At 49.9% G+C, this 13,215-nt stretch overlaps 1 protein-coding gene across 3 annotated transcripts in view; it reads left to right on the forward strand.

The window, feature by feature from the left end:
• Positions 1-13,215, forward strand: part of PDE7A (phosphodiesterase 7A) — a 1,945,501-nt gene that overhangs the window by 1,354,847 nt on the left and 577,439 nt on the right. The window lies entirely within an intron of this gene.

Genomic DNA, 13,215 nt, shown 5'->3' on the forward strand with positions numbered 1-13,215 from the left:
AGAAGTTTGGCATGGGGACCAGGTTCCGGCGCTGGACGAGAGTGCTATACTCCTCGGCCACCGCCAGGGTGCGACTAGGTTCAGCGATATCAAGTGCGTACCCGGTACAGAGGGGTACACGGCAGGGGTGTTCCTTATCGCCTCTGTTGTTGGCGATCGAGCCCCTGGCGATTCGCGCTAGAACGGGAACGGTGTATGAGGGGATCGCCTGCCGGGGCGAGCACAACTATATCTCGCTCTATGCGGATGACCTCTTGATGTTCTTGGAGGATACGGCTGGAGCGTTGAGGAAGGCGGTGGCCATGCTTGTCGCATTTGGGGCCATGTCGGGTCTCGGGGTGAACTGGCGAAAGACTTGCATTTTCCCACTGAGAGCGGATACGCCCCAGCCGCCGCTGCCTGTGGATGTGGTTTGGGAGAGGTCCTGCTTCACCTACCTAGGAGTGAGGATCTATCATGGAGCTGAGGATTTGCTGGAGGGGAACATAGGCCGCTGCATTAGAGCCCTGAGGGGTTCGGTGGCATTTTGGGCCACACTCTCCTTGTCGGTGGATGGAAGGGTAGCCTTGCTCAAGATGGTGGCCTTGCCGCGCCTCCTGTATTACTTCAGGACGTTACCACTGTGGATCCCGCCTAGGTTCTTTAAGGACCTGCGGACCCTTACTATCGAGTTCCTCTGGGGGAAAGGCAGGAGAAGGGTGGCGTTGGACACGTTGCGCCTGCCAAAATCTGAGGGGGGAATGGCGGTACCGGATTTTGAATTATATTACTTGGCGGCGCAGTTACAGATCCTTACGCAGCATGTGGCTAGGGAATTTCGGGGCCCTGAACAGCACCGGGGGACTGGAATACAGAGACATGTATTGCTTATGTTATCATGCAGCAACACCTTGACTTGAGAGACCTGACGCTCGAGGAAAAAACATTGCGGTTGTGTTGGAACAGGAGTCAAAAGCGAGCGGGAGTAGTACACCCATATGCCCCGGAAATACCCCTGGGTATGCTGACAGCGTTGCCGCATGGAGGGGACTGGTCCCCCCTTCTGGAGTGGGAAGAGATGGGGCTACACATGGTGGGTGATCTGTACGCCGATGACGAATTGCTTCCCTTCCAGGCGGTGCAAGATCAATTTGGAATCCCAGCTGGGAGTTTCCTGTTGCACATGGCCGTCACTGCGGCCATAAAGAAGCATTGGAAGGTAGGGCTATCGGAGCCACTGACCACGATGGCGTGCCAATATGTGGTGATGACGGCGGGAACGTTCAAAGCGGTTACTTGTTTGCACTCTAGGATGCTTCACGAAGGCCTGGCACCCCTAACGGCGTTGAAACAGAAGTGGGAGGAGAGTGTAGGGAAGCCCATACCAGATGTAACGTGGGGCCATATCCTGAAGAGGGCATGGAAGGGATGTAGGAATGCCCGCTTTCAACAAGTACACTTCTTTGTCATACATAGGGCTTATTTGACTCCAGGCAAGATACAAAGGCATTTTCATGCGGAGGGGGCGGCATGCCCGAGGTGCTTCTTCCCTGGGGCGGAGCTTGATCACATGATGTGGGACTGCCCGAAACTAGGATTGTATTGGACGGAGGTGGGAGAGTTATTGCAAGAAGTGACGGACAGACAGATGACTTTTGATAAGGCAACCTGTCTCCTACTTTGGTTCCCACACACAAAGAAAACGAAGGTCACCAGTAAGTTTATGGACCTAGGACTTATTTTGGCCCAGAGAGAGATCACCTGGCACTGGAAGTCATTGGACGGCCCGTCCAGCAAGCGCTGGGCGACGGAACTGTAAAAGTGGGCCGGCAGTGAAAGTATGGTCCGGCTTAGACGGGCGACCCGCACCGCTGATGAGAAAGGCTTGGAGGTGGCACGAGCATGGGAGGGTCTGCTGCAAACCCTGCATGATTATCAGTTAAAGGAGAGGGGCCAGGAAGAGTGTGGCTGATTGAGGGTTCTGGGTGATGCACAATGGCATGAGGGTTGGTCCTTCAGCCCCTGAATGACGAGGTGTACTCCTGACTTTGGCTCACACCAGCAGAAATTTAGGGAATGGGTGGGGCGTGGGGGGGCCACTATCGGAGAGCGCAGATGATTGCTGAAGGTGGATCGACAGATGGTAGAGGAATGAAGGGCTTGTCTGGTGGGTTCCATCGGTTGGGGCGCGGGTCTTTGATCTTGTTCACCACTCTTCATAGCGACCGAGGGGGACAAGTTATTGTTTGGGGTTAGGGATTGGGTAGGTAGAGAAAAGCAGAATTATTAAACAAGCCTGACTGTACTGATATCAAATAATTCTTAATGTTAGGGCCTTATCGCCTGGTTTATATGCGAATTCTTAGCTGTCGCCGCCCTGCCTCCGGGATGAGGGCTGAATGGCTGTGTTGTTCTGTTCACGACTAGGGAATGGCGGTACGCGGAGTTGGGTGAGATCATCAAAATGGTTGTACATTTCTGATTCTGCAATAAAAATTGAAGTTAAAAAAAATGTATATGTATATATGCATATGTGTATATGCGTATGTGTATATGCGTATATGTATATGCGTATATGCATATGCGTATATGCGGAAGGGCCACTGGATGAGGCCCGCCTCAAACCGAGTGATTGAACCCGAAGCAACCAGGATCTGCAGAGGAACTGTTTCCTAAGCCGGCATACTCAAGGCAGAGTCCTTGAAAGACGAATGCTGCCCAGTGGTAGTGGAACTATTTTCTGCACATCGAACCTGAGGTACGGAAGTGTCCATTGAAAAGCATAATTTGCAATCAGTTTATGATGAAGAAATGTGGTTTTACCGTCCTCTGCATCAAAACCCAGTAAAGCATTGCAGGACAGTCAAACAGCATTGTGGGTAATTGAGTCCCGTTTTGATTGAGCTGCAAATCACCCGCAAACCTGTGCACAGTAAACCTGGAGTTTCGTTGCCATTTGGAGGTTAATGTAACCCAGTAAAGCATTGCAGGACAGTCAAACAGCATTGTGGGTAATTGAGTCCCGTTTTGATTGAGCTGCAAATCACCCGCAAACCTGTGCACAGTAAACCTGGAGTTTCGTTGCCATTTGGAGGTTAATGTAACCCAGTAAAGCATTGCAGGACAGTCAAACAGCATTGTGGGTAATTGAGTCCCGTTTTGATTGAGCTGCAAATCACCCGCAAACCTGTGCACAGTAAACCTGGAGTTTCGTTGCCATTTGGAGGTTAATGTAACCTAAATTAATAACTGGTACTTAACTGTGCATAAAAGGGAAATAACACCATGAAAAGAAGAAAACGAAAAAAATATTCAGGATGAACTGTCCCTTTAACCTGGGAGTAATGGACTGAGTCCTTCCTTGATGTTCAAGAGTCACGTTAATTAAATCCTAACGAACCCACTGACTTTGCAGCAACTTGGCATTTGATAAAGAGTCCCAGACTCGAAACGCGTCATGCCCATGAATCTTTTTTAAATAAAGAATACTTTTAAGTAATGCTGGTGTGGCCTGGATTACGTGACAGACGAAGCACGTTTCCTTTTTTGGATGTATATGCATATATGTATATGCATGTACATGTATATACATGTATATACATGTAAATGTATATACATGTATATACATGTATATGCATATATGTATCACTTGCACACTTTCCAAAAAGAAAAGATGAGGCACACACGGGGAGTAGGGAACAAGCAGCCGTTTATTTCAGAGGTCCCGGAATTGGCGAATGCATTTCGGCTTTACACGCCTTCTTCAGCGCATTCCTCCTTAACGAACCATTCCCCAATGAACTCCTCCTGTGAATAAATGTCTGTCGGCACTGAGTTCCCTCCCCCTAATGCGTTCAGCACAGCGAATGGCAGTCCGTTTTGAGTTTTGCGGACTACAAATCCCAGCATGCACAGTCACGGCAATGTCAGGTAGCTGGTGTGGGGGGGTGGAGAAAAATGTAGTTTCGTGCCCAGGCAGAAGGGCGGGGTGGTTGAAGGACGACTAACATCGCGGTGCCAGTCCTGTGTCCCCGCTTGACTGCAGCGCCCCTCCTCCCAGGTTGGATGTGAAACTGGGGCAGTCAAATGCGAGACAGTTTGCCCCATCGAGATGAAATATCTCAGTCAGTTTCCTCCTTACTGAGAATCTTGGCGGACTCCCGGGGTTATCGATTCCTCGATTGACTTGAAGCTGCGAGCAGCGTGGTGCCAGTAAATCCCGGAGTCACTTGTAGCTGCAGGGCCATCTCTTCTGCGCGTCTGGCTGCGCAGTATACATCACTTGCACACTTTCCAAAAAGAAAAGATGAGAGGCACACACGGGGAGTAGGGAACAAGCAGCCGTTTATTTCAGAGGTCCCGGAATTGGCAAATGCATTTCGGCTTTACACGCCTTCTTCAGCGCCTTCCTCCTTAACGAACCAATATATGCATATATGTGTATATGCATATATGTGTATATGCATATATGTGTATATGCATATATGTGTATATGCATATATGTGTATATGCATATATGTGTATATGCATATATGTGTATATGCGTATATGTGTATATGCGTATATGTGTATATGCGTATATGTGTATATGCATATATGTGTATATGTGTATATGCATATATGTGTATATGCATATATGTGTATATGCATATATGTGTATATGCATATATGTGTATATGCATATATGCGTATATGTACATGCGTATATGTACATGCGTATATGTACATGCGTATATGTACATGCATATATGTACATGCATATATGTACATGCGTATACGTACATGCATACACGTACATGCATATACGTACATGCATATACATATACATGTGTATGTATATTGCAGCTATAGTTAGTTCAGCCTTTCCATGGAAATGCCTTTTTTTTGTTAATAACTTGTTGCCTAGTTTGAGCATGGAAAGTTGGGGGAGGTGAGTCCCAAAACGCAACAGCTCCATGAATTTTTTATATACTTATTTGAAAAGTGATACTGTATAAACTGTTAAATGGAATTACGCCAGATTTGGCAGGAAGCTAGAAATTGGACCAGACAGCATGCAGTTTAATTGGTGTAAATCAGTTCAGTTATTTTTGATATATTAAAGGTTTAAATTATTATATCTTGATGATTGGATTTGAGGGACTCCTACGAGAGTACCTTGCACCCAATAACAAAAAAAGAAAAAGAAGAGCATTGTGATTGGCCCCGGGAGCATTTTTTACCCTTGGGCCAATTCACTTCAACGGGTTATATGCTCCTGCAGGAGTGACCTCTCTGATTGGCTGCCAGCAACATGAAGATAAATGTTGTCAGCAACCATTACAGGAGTAAAAACATAGGGGGGCAGGGTAGGAATATCCTTCCCCCTAGCCCTTCTGGGGGGATCCCAGATGAAATCCCGATCCTAAGCTTTCAATTTTTTTTTTTTAAAAGCAGCTATTTTTGCAGTGATCCCACAGTATCGAAGCAAGAAAAATAGAATGGCTGTTCACCAGTTTTTTTATAAACGAACTGGGGAGGGGTGTGAGTGGGGCTCCCTTCCCTGTGTAGAATTTGGCCCCAGGCATCCCATTCACGGGGGCCAGGTGCCTTAAGTAAGGGTAGGGGGCACGCAGCAGCCCCCCTCCCCAAGCTGATGGTGGCCCCTGGGACCCCATCGTTCAGGCCCACAACATTAATTAAAGGAAGGTGGCATGCGGCCCCCTACACTGGGCCTTAAGTCCCAGAGACCACAGGCCCAAATTAATAAAAAATAAAAGGAGGGAGTGCTTGTCCCTCCTCTTTGAGCCTGTTAAGACCCCAGGGGCCCATCCCCCAGGACTGGCTCAATTACTGTGTCTTGTGAAGCCCACCCCCTGGACACACTAGTTTCTCTCCAGCACATATAGGCAGGGAAACATACGTTTACTCCCGCCTGGCTGGAGCATTTTAGAACTTTCTATGACATCATTGATAACACATGTGCATGGTGGGGGGCATGAGTTATTGTTACCTTGGGGCACGAGTTACTCCCTTGAGATAACTATAATTGATTAATTTCAGTGATGTTTTTTTAGTTCAAAACCTTTCATCATTGATATTTCCACCTAACTTATTACTTTAACTTTGGTGCTTTGTCAGTGAGTGTGTGTGTGTGTGTGTGTGTTTATATATATATATATATATGTGTGTGTGTGTGTATAGATGCTAAAAAAACAAATGTTAAAGCAGGTTTGATTTTTAAAAATATGGTGTTTTAAAAAAACAAAGCTTAAAGTAACGTTACAATTTGATTAATGTCAGTAACAACATTAACGGTTTGAACTAATAAACAGAAATTCACCAGTTATAGTTAACAGATCTAACTATAACTTGTAACCCCAGTATGCACTTTTCGTGAGCTCACATATTACACCACTCATATTCTATGACATTACTGATGACATCTCATTGAGATGCTCCAAAGCCATTATATGCCACAACATCCCACCCACTGTGCAAAACTTACAAAAATGGGGAGGGGGCATGCAGCCCACGTTCCAAACTCTCTTTAGGCCCTGGGTACCCATCCCTCAGGGCCTTTTTAAAAAACAAATGTACTAGTTACTTACCTTCGGTAATGATGTATCTGGTATAGACCATTCTAGCCGCTGATTCCTTAACGTAGAATTAGCCCCAGGCGTGAGACTGGATCCGGAAAATGTTCTTTGCCACAGCATCTCTGCACGCCGGGGGCGGTACCACGTGACTCCGCCCTGACGTCGTCCGCAGGCTTGACCTCAGCGAGGTCACATAAACCCCACCCCAGAACGCTGACATCCGTTTTCTCCGGAGAACTTTTCCACTCCACAACGTGAAGCCATCACAAACAAAAACTGTGAGAATATGGGAACAGTGTGCAGAAATCAGATAAACAGAAAGGAAAGAAGCTAATGGTGAGGAACAGCACCATTAGGGGAAGTGCCGGGCACTCTGCACCGAAAGTCATAGAAGGGAAGAGCAGAGCACAGTTACTGCAAAGCAACTTTGCAAGCAAATACGACATTCTCCCCGGAGACAGAAAAAACATTTGATAAATGTTGCAGCAAACGGAAGAAGCCTGCAACTACAGTCCATTAGTAGTGAAGGACAAGAAGTCCAGAACAGAAGAGTAACGACAAATTACCCTAAGAAAACACCATCAAGGAGAGTCACATCCCCTGAAACGAGCTAAGGGCTGAGGCACAGCCAAGAGACCCCAACTCAGAGGACTGCACATGAGTCAGACATTTCAAGCAATGAAAAAGGGGGAAAGTATGAGTAGGCCCCACACTAGAAACACCAGGGTGTAGGGATGCAGAAGTACACATGAACCTACCGATCAAGTACCAGAAAGGAAGGAGTGGATGCAACAAACAGAACAAAGCATCCCGCTAGGGATGAAAGAGGGCACTTGCAGAAGACAAACCACCCAGAAGCAGGCGAGTGCAGAAGACCAAGCTAAGGATCCTCGCAGAATGGGTGAGAAAGGGCGGGTCGTGAAGGAATCTGCGGCTAGAATAATCTCTACCAGATACATTATTACCGAAGGTAAGTAACTCGTACATCTGATAGAGACTACTAGCTGCAAATTCATTAACGTAGAATAGATACCCTAGCCATACCCAGAAGGGAGGAGGAGGGCCTGCGAGAGAGCCCCCAGTAGGAAGAAACACAGAGCCCCAGCAGGGGATGTATAAAGGGGACAGGAAGGGCGGCCCAGCCCCCTCCAAGCAGAAGGATGCAAAGACGAGGCGAAGGGAGGCTTGGACACACAAAGCTCTGCCAAGATACCAGGGACATCTGCCGGAGAGCCCCAAAGGAACAGACCTCGGCAGAGGAGTACCGAGGAGGAAAGAATCACCCCAAGACTCCAAGGAGAAGAGGTAGAAACGGAGGCAAAGCCTTCCACTGGAAAACACACACACTGTGAAGGAGATAGCTGAACCGGCCACAGCCTTAAGACAACGGACAAGGCTGAACGGCACCACAGCCAAGAAAGGCAGGCGGGAGAAGACAGACTGAGTCGCGCAAGGCTCCAGCAGAACACAAGGTAGGAGCACAAGGACCCACGCCAGGACCCCCAGCCGTGGACCAGAAAGAGCAAGTGGGCGCAGCCGGCAGTTGGCAAGCACCACGAAGCCGAGCACCCAGACCAAGCCGAGCTCAAGATGAAAGCAAGGCTAGGGAAATCCAGAACGACCCCAAGGAGACTGAAACCGACCCATGAAAAGAAGCGGGACCAGCTAGAAAAGAAGAACAGAAAGACGGAGAGGTGAGGAACCCGCAAAAGGGAGTTCACACCCACCCAGCGTAGGACAGAGCTATACAATAGCTACAAGTACCCTACTTAGGGTATGACACGTCCCAAAGAAAACATGGGAATCACTCTTAGGGAAAAAATCCTGCATCAGAGAACAAGAACATAAGACCTGCGGTAGGAACCACAGACGGCTTAGCAATCAGCCAAAAAATACACACTTGCCAAAAGGGCTGAACCAGCAGCCAACAGAAGAGCGGGGCCAACGAAGGGACCCAGAAGGCACGTCAAACCACACAGAATATATAAATGGCCCACTCAAAAACACCAGATTCCAGGAGCAGATGGGATAACATCTCCCATCAAGTCCCAGAGGATCAACAAGGCAGCATACGGAGGAGGATGAGAACGGAGCCCCGCAAGGAAACGCTGAATGGCGGAGTCTGCATGATTTTTAAACAAAAGGAACCCATCAAAGAGCAGGTCAACCAGGCGTCCCTAATATTCTCAGAAAAACAGCATCCTGCAGCCAGACATGGTGCCAGAGAGCCACAGAAGTGGCCATAGCACGATCGAGAGCATCGGCCACATCCAAGGACGCACGGAGAATAAACGCGACCAGTTCCTGACCGTACAACACATGGTGCTTTAGATCAGAGCGGGCACCCTCATGGGAAACCTGAGAAAGAAGGGACTCCACAGAATCCCACAGGCTGGAAGTAGCCCTGGTCAATACACAAAGAGTGTTGAGCGCCCGCAAGGCAGCACCGGATGAAGCGAAGATGTTACGCCCCCATGAATCCAACCACCGGGCCTCCCGAGATGGAGGAAACACCACCACAGGCAAGGACGGAAAAGCTGTCCGCAGAAGAGAGCCTTGAGTAGAAGGGTGGAAGGAAAGGCCGACTGGGTCCTGCGGCGCAGTGCGGTGACGATGCAGGGGCGGCTGAGGCACCAGATCACCCGTGGCAGGACGCCCCCAAGCCCCCAGAAGAGAATTGTGGAGCAACGCTTCAAAAGGAAGGAACAGCTCCCGTCCACCAGAGCCCTGGTGGAGAACCTCCAAGAGATTATCTGTAGGGAAAGGGGTGACGGGCTCGCCCATCCGCAAAATACCAGCAGCTGTGGAAATAGCCCGAACAAAGGAGGCACTGGCCTACTTAGGGCGCCGCGGGGGAGAAAGCAATTTCTCCGTGGGTGACGACTGCAAACTAAGCCGCCCAACTATAGGGGGGAGCGGCCAGCCAAGGAATGGTGGGGGATCCACGGGTGAGTGGGGAACCTGAGGGCCCCCGGGGAGGATGGAGAAGCCTGTGGAGGGCCGAACAGCGGAAAAGAGGGCCCGAGGACGTAGGCCGCGGGGACGGCGAGGAGCCCTCCGGAGAGGAGGAAACCTCCTCAGAAGACGAATCCTGGACCCGGCGCCGGCACAGCGGCGTGGAATCTGCCACTGGCGCCAGAGTGGGCATCGGCGGCGCCGAGTCGCCCTCCTCCACCACGTGCTCCCTAGGAGAATGGGGCGAGGTCGGAGCTGGTCCGGCTAAGGAATGCCGCTGAAAAGGCGCCGGCTCAACCTCACTCGGTGCAGCCTGTGGAGAGGACCGAGAGGGACTCAGGAAAGCACCCCAGGCCCCGGTCTCCATCCACGGCACTGCCAGGAAAGCCTCCGGCGCCAAAACGAAACCGGCTCGGCCTCTGGAGAGGCAGCGACCTGCTCCGAGGGCTGAGGGAGACTCTTGGACAAGCCCTGAGTCACAGCGACCTCCTGCGACGCCACAGGGATCCTATAGGGATTTGCGGCGAGGCTGGGCGCCATGGGTCGAAGAGCGGAGTCCGAAGGACTACCCCTTGGCGACACCACCCTCCTACAACCTGAAGCCGAAAACTTTGGGCCGAAGCCGCTGGCGACTCCACAGAAGGCCCCACGAGGCAAGGGATCCGCTGACTTCTCAGAAGGTTGAGGAAGGGCCAAAGAAGCCTGCAGAGCTGCAGCATAGGCTGTCATTTGGGCCCTAGTCGCCCTGACGCCGGGAAACGGTGGATAGGGTGGAGACTGGCGGGGGCGCACTTACCGAGGGGAACCCGCGGTCTCCGCCGAGCGAGGACAAGACCTCGGAGACAAACTGCAGGACCCACCATCTGGTAAGCGACGCCCTTGGGGCCATGGCAAGGGGTGATGCCGCAGACGGACTCAGCGGTTCCTGGTCTCCAAGGTAGGGGTCGGATGCTGGACGACACCGACCTGGACAAGAGGGCCGACAGCAATTTCATCCGGCGCTCCCGCCGGGACTTCGGTTTAAGGTGCTGAGAGCTTCGCAGTCCGTAGCGTCATTGTGCTCGCCCAAACACCACATACATATCGGGTGAGGGTCCGTTGCCGACATCTGACGTGCACAATCCGTTCATGACTTGAAGCCCGATGGCATTCGCACACTGTTCCATGAAATAAAACGTGAACAGGAGGCCTGGAAACAGGTCAGGACACGATCCGCGTTGCACGCAGAAAAGAGAAAAACTGATGTCAGCGCGCCGGGGTCAGGCTTATGTGACTTCGCTGATGTCACGCCCACGGACGATTTCAGGGCGGAGTCATGTGGTACCGCCCCTGGCGCACAGAGATGCTGTGGCTAAGAAAATTTTCCGGGACCTGTGATGGCTCAAGGAGGGGGGCACTCAGCCTCCCTCCACATATTGATTAATTTGAGCCCAGGGTAGGGGCTCCCCTTGTCCTGTGATGGCACAGGGAAGCGGGTGCACATCCTCCTACCCCATAAACAATAATTTCGGCCCCGGGTTGGGCTCCTGGGTACCTGTAAAGGCCAGGAGAGGGGGCCACATTCCCCAAGCAGTCCTAACCACCATTTTTTTTTAATTATCTTGCGGGATTTGCTGGTGGTTTGCTGCATTTTTTGCTGTATATTTTTGGTTTTTGGCCCTCATATATATTTTCTTCTTTTATTTGTTAAGAATAGGGAACTAAGTCCTGTAATGGCCTCCAGCAACATTTTTGTGATGCTGCAGCAGCCAACCATAGTGATCGGTCCTGCGGAAGTCTGGACTTCCATTGGATTGAATATGCCCAAAGGAAAAAAGCTCCCTGGTCCAATCAGAATGCTTTTTTTAAAAATTGGGTTTGAGGGATTCTTGCAAGAGTCCCTCGAACCAAACCGTCCAGATATCTATTCTCTCTAACTGTAAATTTTCAAACTACTGAACAGATTTACAAGCTCAAACTGCTTACCAAAATCTAGCTTCCTGCTAATATGGTGTAATTCCATTCAGCAGTTTTTGCTGTAGGATTTTGCGTTTTGGGAACCCCTGCTTGAATGATCACCCCGAAACTTTCCATGTACAAACTATTTTAAAAGTAGCACCGTTTTTGAAAGTTTAGTGGAGATCCATCAAACGTGGCCAAAGTTATTGGAAACATAAAAAGATGTTTTTCCTATGGAACAGTTGACCTAACTATATCTACCCAGTGGTGGCACAGCCTCTCCCCTCACCAAGCCTTCAGAGGCCCGGGGAGCCACCCCTGGAACCAAAATCCTTGAATAAGCGTGGCCATCATTCCCCGAGCCTCTAAAGGCCCAGGGAACCCAGGGCCAACATTTCTGTAAATGGGGAAAGGGGGGCCCTAAGCCAAGGACCAGCTTACCTGCTGTGCCCCACGTAGCCCACACCGGGACATAATGATTTCCCTGCCAGTACCGGTGCGGGCAGAGATACCGTTTTGATCCCACTTGGTGCAAGCATTTGTGAATCTCACAAAGCTGGAGCAAGCACAAAGTCTGCTCCCAGCTAGTGGGAGTTTTACCAAGCATTTGCAATGCAATAGGTCTCGCAGAATTAAAGTTTGAGTTATTGGCATTGTATATGACAATGTGTTGCATTACATTTTTAGCAAAGTCTGTATTGGTGTATGAAGATGATTTGCAAGATGATAGCTGTTGCAAAATATTAAGCAATGTTGGAAATAATATTATATTATAATAATATTGTAAGTTTCTGTTGTACTTATAAGCATTTTGCTAGCGCATAGTGATGTTGTGGCGCCCCTGAGTGATGCTGTGGTGATAGTGAGGGCGAGAGAGAGAGATAGAGGGAGGACGAGAGAGAGAGATAGAGGGAGGGCGAGAGAGAGAGATAGAGGGAGGGCGAGAGAGAGAGATAGAGGGAGGGCGAGAGAGAGATAGAGGGAGGGCGAGAGAGAGGGAGGGCGAAAGAGAGAGATAGAGGGAGGGCGAGAGAGAGAGAGAGAGAGAGGGAGGGCGAGGGATGGAGTGTTGGAGTGTGGGCCGAGGGATGGGGTGTGGGCCGAGGGATGGGGTGTTGGCCGAGGGATGGGGTGTTGGCCGAGGGATGGGGTGTGGGCCGAGGGATGGGGTGTGGGCCGAGGGATGGGGTGTGGGCCGAGGGATGGAGTGTGGGCAGAGGGATGGAGACACCCACACCACCACCACTATACATAACCGGCACATTGACGTTACAAGGGCATGCCATGACTCTCTTTTGACATTGGGCTATCCATTGCATCTCAGAGGTCTTTTGTCAACTGCCACTACAAATAATTCCCCACCCTAATTGTGTGTGTGGGGTGGTTGATGGCCTAGTAAGATTCACGCAATGCTGCCTGCTTCTGTGGTATTTGATTCCAGTATGAATGTAGGACGTTGCCTGCCTGTAAGTCAACACCCTCTTTATGTATAAATCCTGTCCTCCGTCTAAACTAGGGCTGAGCTTGTTGGATTACCAAATATTACAATTCAGTCACAATTTTAGAGTTAGAATTGGTAACAAACATGCGGTCTCCACCTTAATTCTTTGCATGGAAATTGTCCCCACACATCATGGAGGATATTTTAAAAAACAGACTTGATCATACTTGCTGGCGTCTCAATGGGCAAGTCCTATTCCAGCCCTCCACTATTCTACTCTAAAGTGCATGTCTGCTGTCCCCCTCTGTCTTTTCATTTGTGTCC

Source organism: Lissotriton helveticus, chromosome 4_1, assembly GCF_964261635.1.
Source record: "Lissotriton helveticus chromosome 4_1, aLisHel1.1, whole genome shotgun sequence".
In the NCBI taxonomy this organism is placed as follows: domain Eukaryota; kingdom Metazoa; phylum Chordata; class Amphibia; order Caudata; family Salamandridae; genus Lissotriton; species Lissotriton helveticus.